The following is a 15,236-nucleotide window of genomic DNA, read 5'->3' as shown; positions in this document are numbered from 1 at the left end:
TCCTACTATATTTATGGGTTCTTCCTGTAGACCTGCTGCTTTATGGTATTTCTTTATATTAGAAGAGTCTGATTCATGTATAACAAAACTGAACAGATAGCAATAAGAACCATTCAGGTTTATAAGTAATAAAAACAATTATAATAGAATTTAAGCATTTAAGCATAGAGACAAATAACAAACTGAAAATAACCAGGTATTCAACAACTACCACCACCAAAGGAAAAAAGTGGTTCATACTGTTTGACCTACGAATTGTACTTCTAAGAATTTATTGTAATGAAAGTAATGCAAATGCAAAGGACAGAGAGGCTCTCTACAGAGGCATACTGTATGATGATTGAATATCAAATATAATAGCAAAAAATGGCAAACACTCTCAGTGATGTTAATAAAAAATTATGGTAAACTCAAGGAATATTACGCAGGCATTAAAAAACGATAAATATGAAGGTTATGTAAAAACACAGAAAAACATTTATGAAGTAACATAAGGTTAAAACTAGAGATCCCCAAATTATATATGTATTATAATCACAACTATATAAAATTATATACACACTGGATGAAAAAAATTATGTTAGAGTAGTGGAATTAAGAGATAATTGTCTTAAAATTTCCTTAATATTGTAAAGCTGCCTCTACTAGAAAAAATTTTTTAAAAGCTATATTCACAAAAAAACTATACTGTATGTTTAAGACATATAACAATGATCATTAAAACTTTGTCATCCTTCTTGAGGGAAAACCCAGAAATTCTTGTAAAAAAAGAAGGTATGTTCCCTTAAAAAAGAGAATTGAGCAGAAGATACAAAATAAGTGAATATTTTTCCTGAATACTTGAATTTCAGAAAAAGAATATGAAAAAGAAAAGGCTTTTTGAGTAAGACATTTTTACAACATGACTCGTAGATTTAGTCTTATAATTAATTTTGTGACAGTCCTAAGTCATATGACCTCAGTTCATATGTATTCATATGTCTGTGTGTGAATTACCTATTCCTTCTATGTGTAAAATGCAATTGAATGATGATTCCTTGCTTTACTCTTAAGCTGATGGCATAACAATCTAAATAACTGTGTACTTCATTTGGTTTGGAAAAGCTAACTCACACAAACCCATGCATCAATTATTTAGCTTGGGTACTGATATTTCTGAGGATCCTACCTATAGAAAATCACTTCCTATTATAATTTTTAACAATCAGCTATAAATCAAAGTACCCAGTGTAACCTATATGGATATAATTTTTTTCTTAGTTACTTAATATGTATGTGAGTAAGTCTCATTATGGAATAAAATTTAGGGACAAATTTAACAAGTTTATTATATGACTAGTGAATTAAAAATAAAACATTAATTCTTAGGTAAAAGGAAGAAAGGGAGTTTATCAGTTTCATATTAAAACTACTTCAATAATCCCTAATTCCATAACAGTGACATTTATTACAATAGTTAAAATTTTATTACATAAAAAATTTTAAAGAGAAAAAAGTATTACCTTTCATTTTAATATTCTAAAATATTAATATTTCTTCATTTTCAAGTTCTCTTTCTGTATTTGTGTATAAACACACACACTTCTCTATATGGCTATACAATCTTCATAATTATGACTTAAAACTGCTGTATAGAATTTGGGATTTTGACCTTGATAAAGTACCTTGTAATGTGCTTACCATCCTGCCATAAATAATGACAAAACTGCATAAGTATGTGCAGCAATTCTCAGGCACTAGACTACACTTCAGACAGTGTAGGACTTGATCCTTAAGAAAAGACAAACACAAAAAGTCAGTCCCCCCACTGACCCTGGCTTTCTGTGTGGGATACATTCTAGACTGGTATAGAGGTGGAGGCCAACTGGTCATCTTATTGAGTAGCAGTTTTGTGAGTTGAGAAGTCAGAGATCAGGGTTTAGAGTTGCTGTACTTTGAGCAGAATTCTGAAGAAGGTGGTTGGAATGAGGGGAGGGCACCTGATACCTGAAATAGAGTTCCGTAGGGTTTTTACCTAGTGTTGGCTGCTCACCCACAGGACAGATTCCACAGGGCCTACCTAGTGCAGCAAGGGGATTGTTGGGGGTGATGGTGGAGAAAAGAGAACTGACTAGTCATGGGCAGGGCAATGCTTAGAGATACTGGAGTTCTGACTAAGAGTGGACAGAAATTTCTGAATACTTCAGGAATTCAATTGAGACCCCAGAAATGCCATGCCATAGAAGAAATAACCACACTAGGTTCATAACAATATCAAAATAGTCTAGTCTTAACAACACCTAAATTTAAATCTGACCAAGAAGACTTGGCAGTTAATTTAACCACTTGCCAGGAAAAACTCAACAGTTCTAAAAGAAGACAATGTAATCCAGATTCTATATAAGATACCATCCATAATGTCCATCATACAGTCAAAACTATTAGTATATGAAGATGCAGAAAAATGTGAACCCTAATCAAGAGAAAAAGTAGTCAATAAATATAGACTAATTCCAACTAATCCAGTGTTGGAATTAGTACACAAGGACTTTAAAATAGCTTTTACAAATATGTTCAAAGATTTAAGGAAAAAGATGGACCAAATGCATGAATAGATGGGTAACTTAGCAAAGAAATGTAAACTATTAAAAGGAAATTCTAGAACTAATCCACACATAACATCAGAAACAAAAAAAAATTCACTGGGAAGTCTTAACAGCTGATGGGAACTGCAGAAAGAGACAGTGAATTTCAAGACATAAAGGTCTAGAAATTTTCCACACTGAAGAAGAGGGAATAAAAAAGTACTAGTCTTGGTAACTGAGGGGATAATACAAATTGGTCTGAGAAGCAAATAAGCTGAAGTCTTAGAAATAGAGGAGAGAAAGAAAAAAACTGAAGAAATGACAACTAAAATGTTTCCAAATTTGATATTTCAAAAAAGCAACAGAGGAAAAGAAGGTAGAGTAGAATGGCAAGGTGAAAACTTCCTCTCCCTTACAAGCTGAGGGGAGTACTTAACAATACAGGCCAACCTCAAGAAATGAAAACAATCCACAAAAAATAATCTAAGCTCACAACTACAGGAACTAGAAAAAGAAAAAACAAAGCCCAAAGTTAGTAGAAGGAGACACATAAATATGAGAACAGATATAAAATAGAGAATTGTCTAAAATTGGAAAAAAATTCAAAAGGAAAAATCACTACAGAATCCACAGAAATACAAAGAATTATTAGACAGTACTATGAAAAATTATATGATAACAAACTGGATAACCTAGAAAAAATGGACAACTTTCTAGAAAAATACTACCTTCTAAGATTGACCCAGGAAGAAACAGAAACTCTGAACAGACCAATTACCAGCAATGAAATTGAATGGGTAATCAAAAAACTATCTAAGAACAAAACTCCTGGTCCAGATGGCTTCACTGTTGAATTTCATCAAACAGTTAGTGAAGACCTAATACCCATCTTTCTTAAAGTTTCCCAAAAAGTAGAAGAGGGAATACTTCCAAACTCATTTTACAAGGCCAGCATCACTCTAATAACAAACCAGGCAAAGACACCAGACAAAAAAATTACAGACTAATATCCTTGAAGAACATAGATGCAAAAATACTCCACAAAATATTAGCAAATCGAATTCAAAAATACATAACAAAATCATCCATCATGATCAAGTAGGATTTATTCCAGGGATGCAAGAATGGTACACTTGTGAAAATCCATCAATATCATACACCACATCAACAAAAAGAGGGTAAAAAAGTCACATGGTCAAGAGCAAAACTCCCGGGCCAGATGGATTTACCACGGAGTTTATCAGACATACAGAGAAGACATACTACCCATTCTCCTCAAAGTTTTCCAAAAAATAGAAGAAGAGGAAATACTTCCAGACTCATTCTATGAAGCCAGCATCACCCTATTACCAAAACCAGGCAAAGACCATACCAAAAAAGAAAATTAAAGACCAATATTCCTGATGAACACAGATGCAAAAATACTCAACAAAATATTAGCAAAACAAATTCAAAAATACATAAAAAGGATCATACACCATGATTAAGTGGGATTCATCTCATGGATGCAAGGATGGTACAACATTCAAAAATTCATCAACATCATCCACCACATAAACAAAAAGAAGGACAAAAATCACATGATCATCTCCATAGATGCTGAAAAGCATTCGACAAAATTGAACATCCATTCGTGACAAAAACTCTCAACAAAATGGGTATAGAGGGTAAGTACCTCAACATAATAAAGACCATATATGAAAAACCCACAGCCAACATCATACTGAACAGTGAGACGCTGAAAGCATTTCCTCTAAGATCAGGAACAAGATGGGGATGCCCACTCTCCCCACTGTTCTTCACCATAGTACTGGAGGTTCTAGCCATGGCAATTAGACAAAACAAAAAAATACAAGGAATCCAGATGGGTAAAGAAGAAGTCAAACTGTCACAATTTGCAGATGACATGACATTGTACATAAAAAACCCTAAAGACTCCACTTCAAAACTACTAGAACTGATATCGGAATACAGCAAAGCTACTGGATACAAAATTAATACACAGAAATATGAGGCTTCCGTATATACTAACAATGAACTAATAGAAAGAGAAACCAGGAAAACAATTCCATTCACAATTGCATCAAAAAGAATAAAATACCCAGAAATAAATGTAACCAAGGAAGTGTAAGACTGGTACCCCAAAAACTACAAGACATTCTTAAGAGAAATTAAAGAGGACACTAACAAATGCAAACTCATCTAATGCTCTTGGCTAGGAAGAATTAATATTGTCAAAATGGCCATCCTGCCCAAAGCAATCCACAGATTCAATGCAATCCCTATCAAATTATCAACAGCATTGTTCAACGAATTGGAAAAAATAGCTCTAAAATTCATATGGAACCACCAAAGACCCCGAATAGCCAAAGCAATCCTGAGAAGGAAGAATAAAGTGGGAGGAATCTCGCTCCCCAACTTCAAGCTCTACTACAAAGCCACAGTAATCAAGAAAATTTGGTACTGGCACCAGAACAGAGCTACAGACCAGTGGAACAAAATAGTCTCCAGACATTAACCAAACATATATGATCAATTAATATATGATAAAGGAGCCATGGACATAGAATGGGGAAATGACAACCTCTTTGACAGCTGGTGTTGGTAAAACTGGACAGCTACATGTAAGAGAATGAAACTGGATCATTGTTTAACTCCATACACAAAACTAAAATTGAAATGGATCAAAGACCTGAATGTAAGCCATGAAACCATAAAACTCTTAGAAAAAAATATAAGCAAAAATCTCTTGGACATAAACATGAGCGACTTCATGAACATATCTCCCTGGGCAAGGGAAACAAAAGCAAAAATGAACAAGTGGGACTATATCAAACTGAAAAGCTTCTGTACAGCAAAGGACACCATCAATAGAACAATAAGGCATCCTACAGTATGGGAGAATATATTCATAAATGACAGATCCAATAAAGGGCTGACATCAAAAATATATAAAGAGCTCACACGCCTCAACAAACAAAAAGCAAGCAGTCCAATTAAAAATGGGCAGAGGAGCTGAACAGACAATTCTCCCAAGAAGAAATTCAGATGGCCAACAGACACATGAAAAGATGCTCCACATCACTAGTCATCAGAGAAATGCAAATTAAAACCACAATGAGATATCACCTCACACCAGTAAGGATTCCCACCATCCAAAAGACAAACAACAACAAATGTTGGCGAGGTTGTGGAGAAAGGAGAGCCCTCCTACATTGCTGGTGGCAATGTAAATTAGTTCAACTATTGTGGAAAGCAGTATGGAAGTTCCTCAAAAAGCTCAAAATAGAAAAAGCATTTGTCCTAGGAATCCCACTTCTAGGAATTTACCCTAAGAATGCAGCAGCTCAATTTGAAAAAGACAGATGCACCCCTATGTTTATCGCAGCACTATTTACAATAGCCAAGAAATGGAAGCAACCTAAGTGTCTATCAGTAGATGAATGGATAAAGAAGATGTGGTACATATACACAATGGAATATTATTCAGCCATTAGAAGAAAACAAATCCTACCATTTGAAACAACATGGATGGAGCTAGAGGGTATTATGTTCAGTGAAATAAGCCAGGTAGAGAAAGACAAGTATCACATGATTTCACTCTTATGTGGAGTATAAGAATAAAGGAAAAACTGAAGGAATAAAACAGCAGCAGAATCACAGAACCTAAGAAAGGACTAACAGTTACCAAAGGGAAAGGGACTGGGGAGGATGGGTGGGAAGGGAGGGACAAGGGGGTAAGAGGAAAGGGGCCCTATGTTTAGCATGTATAATGTGGGGTGGGCACAGGGAGGGCTGTGCAACACAGAGAAACCAATAGTGATTTTAGAGCATCTCACTATACTGATGGACAGTGACTAATGAGGTATGTGGGGGGCACTTGGTGAAGGGGGGAGTCTAGTAAACATAATGTTCCTCATGTAATTGTAAATTAATGATACCAAAAAAAACCACATGATCATTTCCACAGATGCTGAAAAAGCATTCAACAGAATTCAAAATCCATTCATGATAAAAATTCTCAACAAAGTGGGTATAGAGGGCAAGTCCCTCAATATAATAAAGGCCATATATGACAAACCCACAGCCAATATCATACTTAACAGTGAGAAGTTGAAAGCTTTTCCTTTAAGACTAGAAACAAGACAAAGATGCTTACTCTCCCCACTTACATTTAACATAGCTCTGGAGGTCCTAGACACAGCAATCAGACAACACAAAGAAATAAAGGGCATCCAGATTGGCAAGGAAGAAGATAAACTGTCACTTATTGCAGATGACATGATATTGCACATAGAAAACCCTAGAGAGTCTACCCCAAAACTACTAGAACTAATAATTCAGCAAAGTTGCTGGATACAAAATTTATACACAGAAATCTGTTGCATTCCTCTATACTAATAATGAACTAGCAGAAAGAGCAATCAAGAAAACAATTCCATTCACAATTGCATCAGAAAGAATAAAATACTTAGAAATAAATGTAACCAAGGAAGTGAAAGACTTATACTCAGAAAACTACAAGACACTCATGAGAGAAATTAAAGAAGATACCAATAAATGGAAATACATCCTGTGCTCATGGATAGGAAGAATGAAGATTGTCAAAATGGCCATCCTGCCTAAAGCAATCTACAGATTCAGTGCAATCCCTATCAAAATACTGGCAGCATTATTCAACAAACTAGAGCAAATAGTTCTAAAATTCATATGGAATCACAAAAGACCACAAATAACCAAAGCAATCCTGAGAAGGAAGAATAAAATGGGGGATTATGCTCCCTGACTTCAAGCTCTACTACAAAGCCACAGTAATCAAGACAATTTGGTACTGGCACAAGAACAGACCCATAGACCAGTGGGGCAAACTAGAAAAGCCCAGATATAATCCCATACATATATGGTCAATTAATATACAATAAAGGTGCATGGATATACAATGGGGAAATGACAGCCTCTTCAACAGCTGGTGCTGGCAAAACTGGACACCTACATGCAAGACAATGAAACTGGATTACTGTCTAACCCCATACACAAAAGTAAATTCAAAATGGATCAAAGGCCTGAATATAAGTCACGAGAGCATAAAACTCTTAGAAGAAAACATAAGCAAAAATCTTTTGGACATAAACATGAGCAACTTCTTCATGAACATATTTCCCCAGGCAAGGGAAACAAAAGCAAAAATGAACAAGAGGGCCTATATGAAGCTGAAAAGCTTCTGTACAGCAAAGGACACCACCAGTAGAACAAAAAGGCACCCTACAGTATGGGAGAATATACTTGTAAACAACACATCCAACAAGGGGTTAACATCTGAAATATATAAAGAACTCACATGCCTCAACATCCAAAAGACAAATAATCCAATTAAAAAAATGGGTGGAGGATATGAACAGACAATTCTCCAAAGAAGAAATTCAGATGACCAACAGGCACATGAAAAGATGCTTAATTATCAGGGAAATGCAAATTAAAAACACAATGAGATATTACCTCACACCAGTTGGGATGGCCAACATTGAAAAAACTAGGATCAACAAATGCTGACAAGGATGCGGAGAAAGGGGAAACCTCCTTATACTGCTGGTGGGAATATAAATTAGTTCAACCATTGTGGAACACAATATGGAGGTTCCTCAAAAAACTAAAAATAGAAATACCCTTTGACCTGGGAATGCCACTTGTAGGAATTTACCCAAAGAAAACAAGTTCTCAGATTCAAAAAGACATATGCACCCCTATGTTTATTGCAGCACTATTTACAATAATGAAAGTATGGAAGCAACCTTAAGTGTCCATCAGTAAATGAATGGATAAAGAAAAAGTGGTTCATATATAGAATGGAATACTATTCAGCTATAGGAAGCAAACAAATCCTACCATTTGCACCAACATTGATGGAGGTAGAGGGTATTATGCTCAGTGAAATAATCCAGGTGGCGAAAGACAAGTGCCAAATGATTTCCCTCATTTGTGGAGTGTAACAATGAAGCAAAACTGAAGGAACAAAACAACAGCAGACTCACAGACTCCAAGAAGGGCCTAGTGGTTACCAAAGGGGAGAGATGGGGTAGGGCAGGTGGGGAGGGAGGGAGAAGGGGATTGAGGGGTATTATGATTAGTACACATGGTGTAGGGGGATCACGGGGAAGACAGTGTAGCACAGAGAAGACAAGTAGTGAGTCTGTGGCATCTTACTACACTGATGGACAGTGACTTCAATAGGTTATGGGGGGGACTTGATAATATGGGTGAATGTAGCAACCACAATGTTTTTCATGTGAAACCTTCATAAGAATGTATATCAATGATACCTTAATAAAAAAACTCAATAAAACCAAGAGCAAAATTAACAAAATTAACAAAAGAAAATTAACAAAAGAGACAACCCCCTAGCTAGTCGCGTGAAGAAAATAAGAAAGAGGACATAAACAAAATGAGAAAGACAAAGAAGTTACAACTGACATTGCAAAAATTCAAAAATTTGTAAGAGTTTTATGAAAAACTATGCCAATGAATTGGACAATTTAGAAGAAATGGAAAAATTCCTAGAAACATATAAACTTCCATGAGTGATCCAGGAAGAAACAGTAAAGCTGAACAGACCAATTACCAGTAATGAAATTGAACTGATAATCGAAAAACTCCTAACAAACAAAAGTCCAGGTCCAGATGGCTGCACCACGGAATTTTACCATAAATTTAGTGAAGACCTAATACCCATCCTCCTTAAAGTTTTCCAAAAAGTAGAAGAGGAGAGAATACTTTCAAACTCATTCTACAAGGACAAGATCACTCCAATACCAAAACCAAAAACAACACAGAAAAGGAAAATTACAGATCAATAACCCTAGTGAACATAGATGTAAAAATCCTCAACAAAATATTAGCAAACTGAAATAAAAAATACATCATAAAGATCATTCATTATGACCAAGTGAGATTTATTCCAGGGATGCAAGGATGGTACAATATTAGTAACCCAATCAACATCATACACCACATTAACAAAAGGAAGGATAAAAACCATATGATCATCTCAATAGATGCTGAAAAAGCACTTGACAAAATTGAACATCAATTAATGATAAAAACGCTCAACAGAACAGGAATAGAGAGAACATACGTGAACATAATAAAGGCCATATACATCAAACCCACAGCTAGCATCATACTCAATGGCAAAAAGCTAAAAGCCCTTCTTCTAAGATCAGGAGCAAGGATATCCACTCTCACCACTTTTTTTCAACATAGTACAGGAAGTCCTAGCCAGAACAATCAGACAAGAAATAAATGTACTCTCTTCAGCAGCACATATATTAAATTGCAACGATAACAGAAGATTAGTATGGCCCCTGCACAAGGATGCAAATTCATGAAGCATTCCATATTAAATAAATAAAAGGCATCCAAATTGGTAAGGAAGAAGTAAAACTCACAATTTGCAGGTGACATGGTGCTATATATGGAAGACCCTAAAGACTCCACCAAAAAACTATTGGAATGAATAACTGGATTCAGCAAAGTCACAGGTTACAAAATCAATATACAAAAATCTGTTGCATTCCTGTACACTAACAATAAACTAGCAGAAAGAGAAGTCAGGAAGACAACTCCATTTACAATTGCATCCAAAAGAATAAATACCTAGGAATAAACCTAACCAAAGAGGTGAAAGACCTGTACTCTGAAAACTGTAAGACATTGATTAGAGAATATGAAAAAGATACAGATAAATGGAAATCTACCCCATGCTCATGGATACAAAGAATTAATATTGTCAAAATGGCCATCCTTCCCAAAGCAATTTGCAGATTCAATGCAATCCCTCTCAAAATACCAATGGCATTTTTCAATGAACTAGAGCAAATAATACTAAAGTTTATATGGAACCACAAAAGACCCCAAATAGCCAAAGCAATCATGAGAAAATGACATTTATTGTCAAAAATGAATTTTATATTTTCAATCAAAAATTAGAATTTTGGAAAAGTTGTGCCCACCACTATGAGTTTATAGGTTCCCAATACTTACATATTTTTCCTGATGAGAAACAGTGGTGATATCAACAAATTGGGGTTTTAAAATATTTTATAATTAAATAAAACAAGGAACGAAACTTTTCCAAATTCTCCATGTATGATGTTATAAAATGATGCATAGGTAAAATATCCATTCAAAGTGAAAGGTGTACCAATGGATTATCACTGATACTGTTTCATATTCCATATTGCAACTAAGTAATCACCACTGCTGAGATTTAGTGTAGTACCAAGAAAAATATTTACAATTATCTTTAAAGGCTATTAAGAAAATTCCTCTTTTACAAGCACATATCTATGTAAGGCCAAATTTTCTTTATATAATTCAACCTAAATAACATATCACAATAGATTGAATGAAGAAGCAGATATAAAAATCCAGCTTTTTCCATTTAGCCAGACATCAAAGAGACTTGCAAACATTTAAAGCAATGCCACTCTCTGCACCGTATTTTTGGAGAACAAATAGATATTTCCATTAAAATATGTAATTTACATAATATGTAATTGGTTTATTATTGTTTTTAAATGAATTAATAAATATTTTAATGTCTCCATTTTAATTTCTAATATGGAAAATATCAATATATATTAATCTACATAAATAAAATTCTTTGGTGTCCTCAATGATTTAAGAGTGTAAAGGGATCCTGAGATTAAAGTGTTTGAAACTATTGCTCTACAATAACATGTAAGAAATAATGTAAAGATGTAGAGCTAAAAATCCAGTAGAGAAAATTAAAAAACAGATGAGACAAACAAAAAATTAACAAAAAGATAACCAAACAGATTGTATTAATTTACAGTGCTACCAGAATTGGATGTTATTTTAAATATTTCCCCTTCCCTTCCCTTCTCTTTTACCTTTCTTCTTTCCTCTCCTTCCTTCCCTCCTTCCTTTTTTCCTTTCTTCCTCCCTCTCTCCTGTCCTTTCTTTCTTGATTTTATTTTAATAGATCTAAAAAGGTACCTTATTGTTTTAACTTCTATTTCTTTTACTGTCATATATTTTCTAATATGCTCACATGTTCTTCCTCCTGGATCAACTTTCTATTCATCCATACAGCAAAAGATTTTAATGCTTTTCTGACATATAACAAATACTCTCTATGTTAACCTTGATGTATGGCAGTGGAAAATTTTTAAATCTCCTATGTCTCTCAATTTTTGTATCAATAAAATAAGAGTCATAGTTCTCAAAACAATATATAATGAAGATTAAGGACTTTGAAATTATAATTATCTTATTTCATCAAATCTAAGATACTGTTATTTTCTGCCCCTAAGTAAAAGAAACCTTCAATTATAATTGTGATAAGTATCATGGTTTCAGAAATGTTAATCAATTAAAAAATGTGAGTCTCAGATGGACAAAATATAATTTTTATCGGTATGTTAGCTAATAATTAAATAAATTAAATCTTTTCTACTGTTGATAAAAATTTATACTTCTGATTCCTGGCTATCCACTTCTGTTTTTGGCCATAATAAATATTTCTGTTGATTATTTTTTTTTTTTTTTTTTTTTTTGAGAGGGCATCTCTCATATTTATTGATCAAATGGTTGTTAACAACAATAAAATTCAGTATAGGGGGGTCAATGCTCAATGTACAATCATTAATCCATCTCAAGCCTAATTCTCGTCAGTCTCCAATCTTCTGAAGCATAACGAACAAGTTCTTACATGGTGAACGAATTCTTACAGAGTGAATAAATTCTTACATGGTGAACAGTACAAGGGCATTCATCACAGAAACTTTCGGTTTTGATCATGCAATATGACCTATAAACCATCAGGTCAAATATGAATATTCATTTGATTTTTGTACTTGATTTATATGTTGATCCCACATTTCTCCTATTATTATTATTATTTTTATTTTTAATAAAATGCTGAAGTGGTAGGTAGATGCAAGATAAAGGTAGAAAACATAGTTTAGTGCTGTAAGAAGGCAAATGTAGATGATCAGATGATCAGGTGTGTGCCTATGGACTAAGTATTAATCCAGGCTAGACAAGGGCGGCAAGACATCCACGGATGCAGAAGATTTCTCTCAAAGCAGGGGGGGTGAGGTTCTGAGCCTCACCTCTGTTGATCCCCAAATTCTCACCTGATGGCCCCCCTGCGACTGTGCCTGTCTTAGGTTGTTCCTCCCTTGAGGAATCTTACCCGTCTCTGGCTAACCAGTCATCTTCCGGGGCCATACAGGGAAATGTAAAGTTGGTAAGTGAGAGAGAAGCCATATTGTTTGCAAAGGTTAGCTTTTTACTTCTTTGCAGATTTATGCCCTGTGGCTTCTATGCCCAGCACTTGTCTCAAGGCATCTTTACCACCTGGAGGAATTATGATACTCGGTAAATTCGATCTGAGGCACGAATTCTATTTAAGGTTTGTAATTAGGAAGGAAGAAGAAAAGCTATAGATGTAGCATATGAAGGAAACTTGGGAGGATTGATTATTTCTTTGACATATCTTCTTGTATAGTACCTTAAGTATGTATAGGTTTTAAACTACTAACTAATTTGCACACACATATTAACATAATAGGAATACGGTGACATAAACAAAGCAAATCTATTATTACCAGCCATCTCCAGTGAAGCCAAGAAAACCATTTAGGCACCCTAGGCATTTGTGAAAATTTATCTGTGATATGATGGATATTTTCCAACTGTACTTGAACCATCAGACAAATTAAAGCAGCCCATTTCTGGGATCTGTTCACATCCCATATGTTCTTTTAACCATAGATAGTCTATAGTCATGAGATTTTGGGGTGCTACAACTTGCACCCCTCCCAACTCCTGGTTGAGTTCCAACAGTACAGATCCAGTCAAATTCGTTGTCTCACTGTATGCACATGCCAGCCTAGACATCTCCCTCCTCATTCTTATGGCAAGTCCAGGAGACGGTGGGCTGGATGCAGCCACAACCGCAGCATCGTCCGGATCTCTGTGGAGGCTTTTTGATGATCATCCCCCGGCACGAGTCCTCCAGAGAGTGCTGATGCCGGAAGCTCCTCCTCATATCGTATCTTAGTTCATTTTCTGGGTATCCAAGCTAGGCCTTGATCTTCTGCGTAGAAACAAACAGACCCTTTGCCCACTCTTTGACATGCCCTCTATACCACTGTGCAGAACTCATTGGAGGTCAGCACACAGTAACTGCTTTTTTTTTTTTTTTTTTTTTAATTAAGAGAAAGGAATATTATCAGAAAAGAGTACCTCCATAGCTGATCATCTGACACCCTTTAAGTGATCAACATTAAGGATATTTAAAGCATGCATTGATCTTTGATTTACCAATAGTTTTATCCTGTTAAGGAGTAATCCCCCTTTTCTTTCTTTCTTTCTTTTTTTTTTAAATTTTTAATCTACACTTACCTGAAGAATACTATGTTTACTATGCTCTCCCCTATATCAGGTCCCCCCTAACAACCACATTACGGTTACTGTCCATCAGCTTAGCAAAATGTGGTAGAGTCACTACTTGTCCTCTCTGTGTTGTGCAGCCCACCCTCCCCTTTCTCCCTCCCCCCCCTGCCTTCTACTCTTAATACCCTCCTTCTTCTTCCCCCCCCCTATCCCTCACTGCCCACCCATCCTCCCCAGTTCCTTTCCCTTTGGTACCTGTTAGTCCATTTTTGGGTTCTGTAATTCTGCTGCTGTTTTGTTCCTTCAGTTTTTCCTTTGTTCCTATACTCCTCAGATGAGTGAAATCATTTGGTATTTCTCTTTCTCCGCTTGGCTTATTTCACTGAGCATAATACTCTCCAGCTCCATCCATGTTGCTGCAAATGGTTGGATTTTTCCACTTCTTATGGCTGACTAGTATTCCATTGTGTATATGTACCACATCTTCTTTATCCATTCATCTACAGATGGACATTTAGGTTGCTTCCAATTCTTGGCTATTGTAAATAGTGCTGCGATAAACATAGGAGTGCATCTGTCTTTCTCAAACTTGATTGCTGCGTTCTTAGGGTAAATTCCTAGGAGTGGAATTCCTGGGTCAAATGGTAGGTCTGTTTTGAGCATTTTGATGCACCTCCATACTGCTTTCCACAATGGTTGAACTAATTTACATTCCCACCAGCAGTGTAGGAGGGTTCCCCTTTCTCCACAGCCTCGCCAACATTTGTTGTTGTTTGTCTTTTGGATGGCAGCTATCCTTACTGGTGTGAGGTGATACCTCATTGTAGTTTTAATTTGCATTTCTCTGATAATTAGCGATGTGGAGCATCTTTTCATGTGTCTCTTGGCCATCTGTATTTCTTTTTTGGAGAACTGTCTGTTCAGTTCCTCTGCCCATTTTTTAATTGGGTTATTTGTTTTTTGTTTGTTGAGGTGTGTGAGCTCTTTATATATTCTGGACGTCAAGCCTTTATCAGATCTGTCATTTTCAAATATATTCTCCCATACTGTAGGGTTCCTTTTTGTTCTATTGATGGTGTCTTTCGCTGTACAGAAGCTTTTCAGCTTAATGTAGTCCCACTTGCTCATTTTTGCTGTTGTTTTCCTTGCCCGGGGAGATATGTTCAAGAAGAGATCACTCATGTTTATGTCTAAGAGGTTTTTGCCTATGTTTTTTTCCAAGAGTTTAATGGTTTCGTGACTTACATTCAG

General features: G+C 35.5%; 1 protein-coding gene and 1 pseudogene across 5 annotated transcripts in view; one reads left to right on the top strand and one right to left on the bottom strand.

Annotated features, from left to right (window-relative positions):
• Nucleotides 1–15,236, bottom strand: part of METTL8 (methyltransferase 8, tRNA N3-cytidine) — a 145,956-nt gene that overhangs the window by 74,452 nt on the left and 56,268 nt on the right. The gene's annotated exons all lie outside the window — the stretch shown is intronic.
• LOC118973286 (U6 spliceosomal RNA) lies at nucleotides 9,863–9,962 on the top strand (annotated as a pseudogene).

The sequence above is a fragment of the Manis javanica genome, chromosome 12, assembly GCF_040802235.1.
Source record: "Manis javanica isolate MJ-LG chromosome 12, MJ_LKY, whole genome shotgun sequence".
In the NCBI taxonomy this organism is placed as follows: Eukaryota; Metazoa; Chordata; class Mammalia; order Pholidota; family Manidae; genus Manis; species Manis javanica.
The sequence above is the reverse complement of the archived record's forward strand: the minus strand, read 5'-3'. Positions and strand labels throughout refer to the sequence as shown.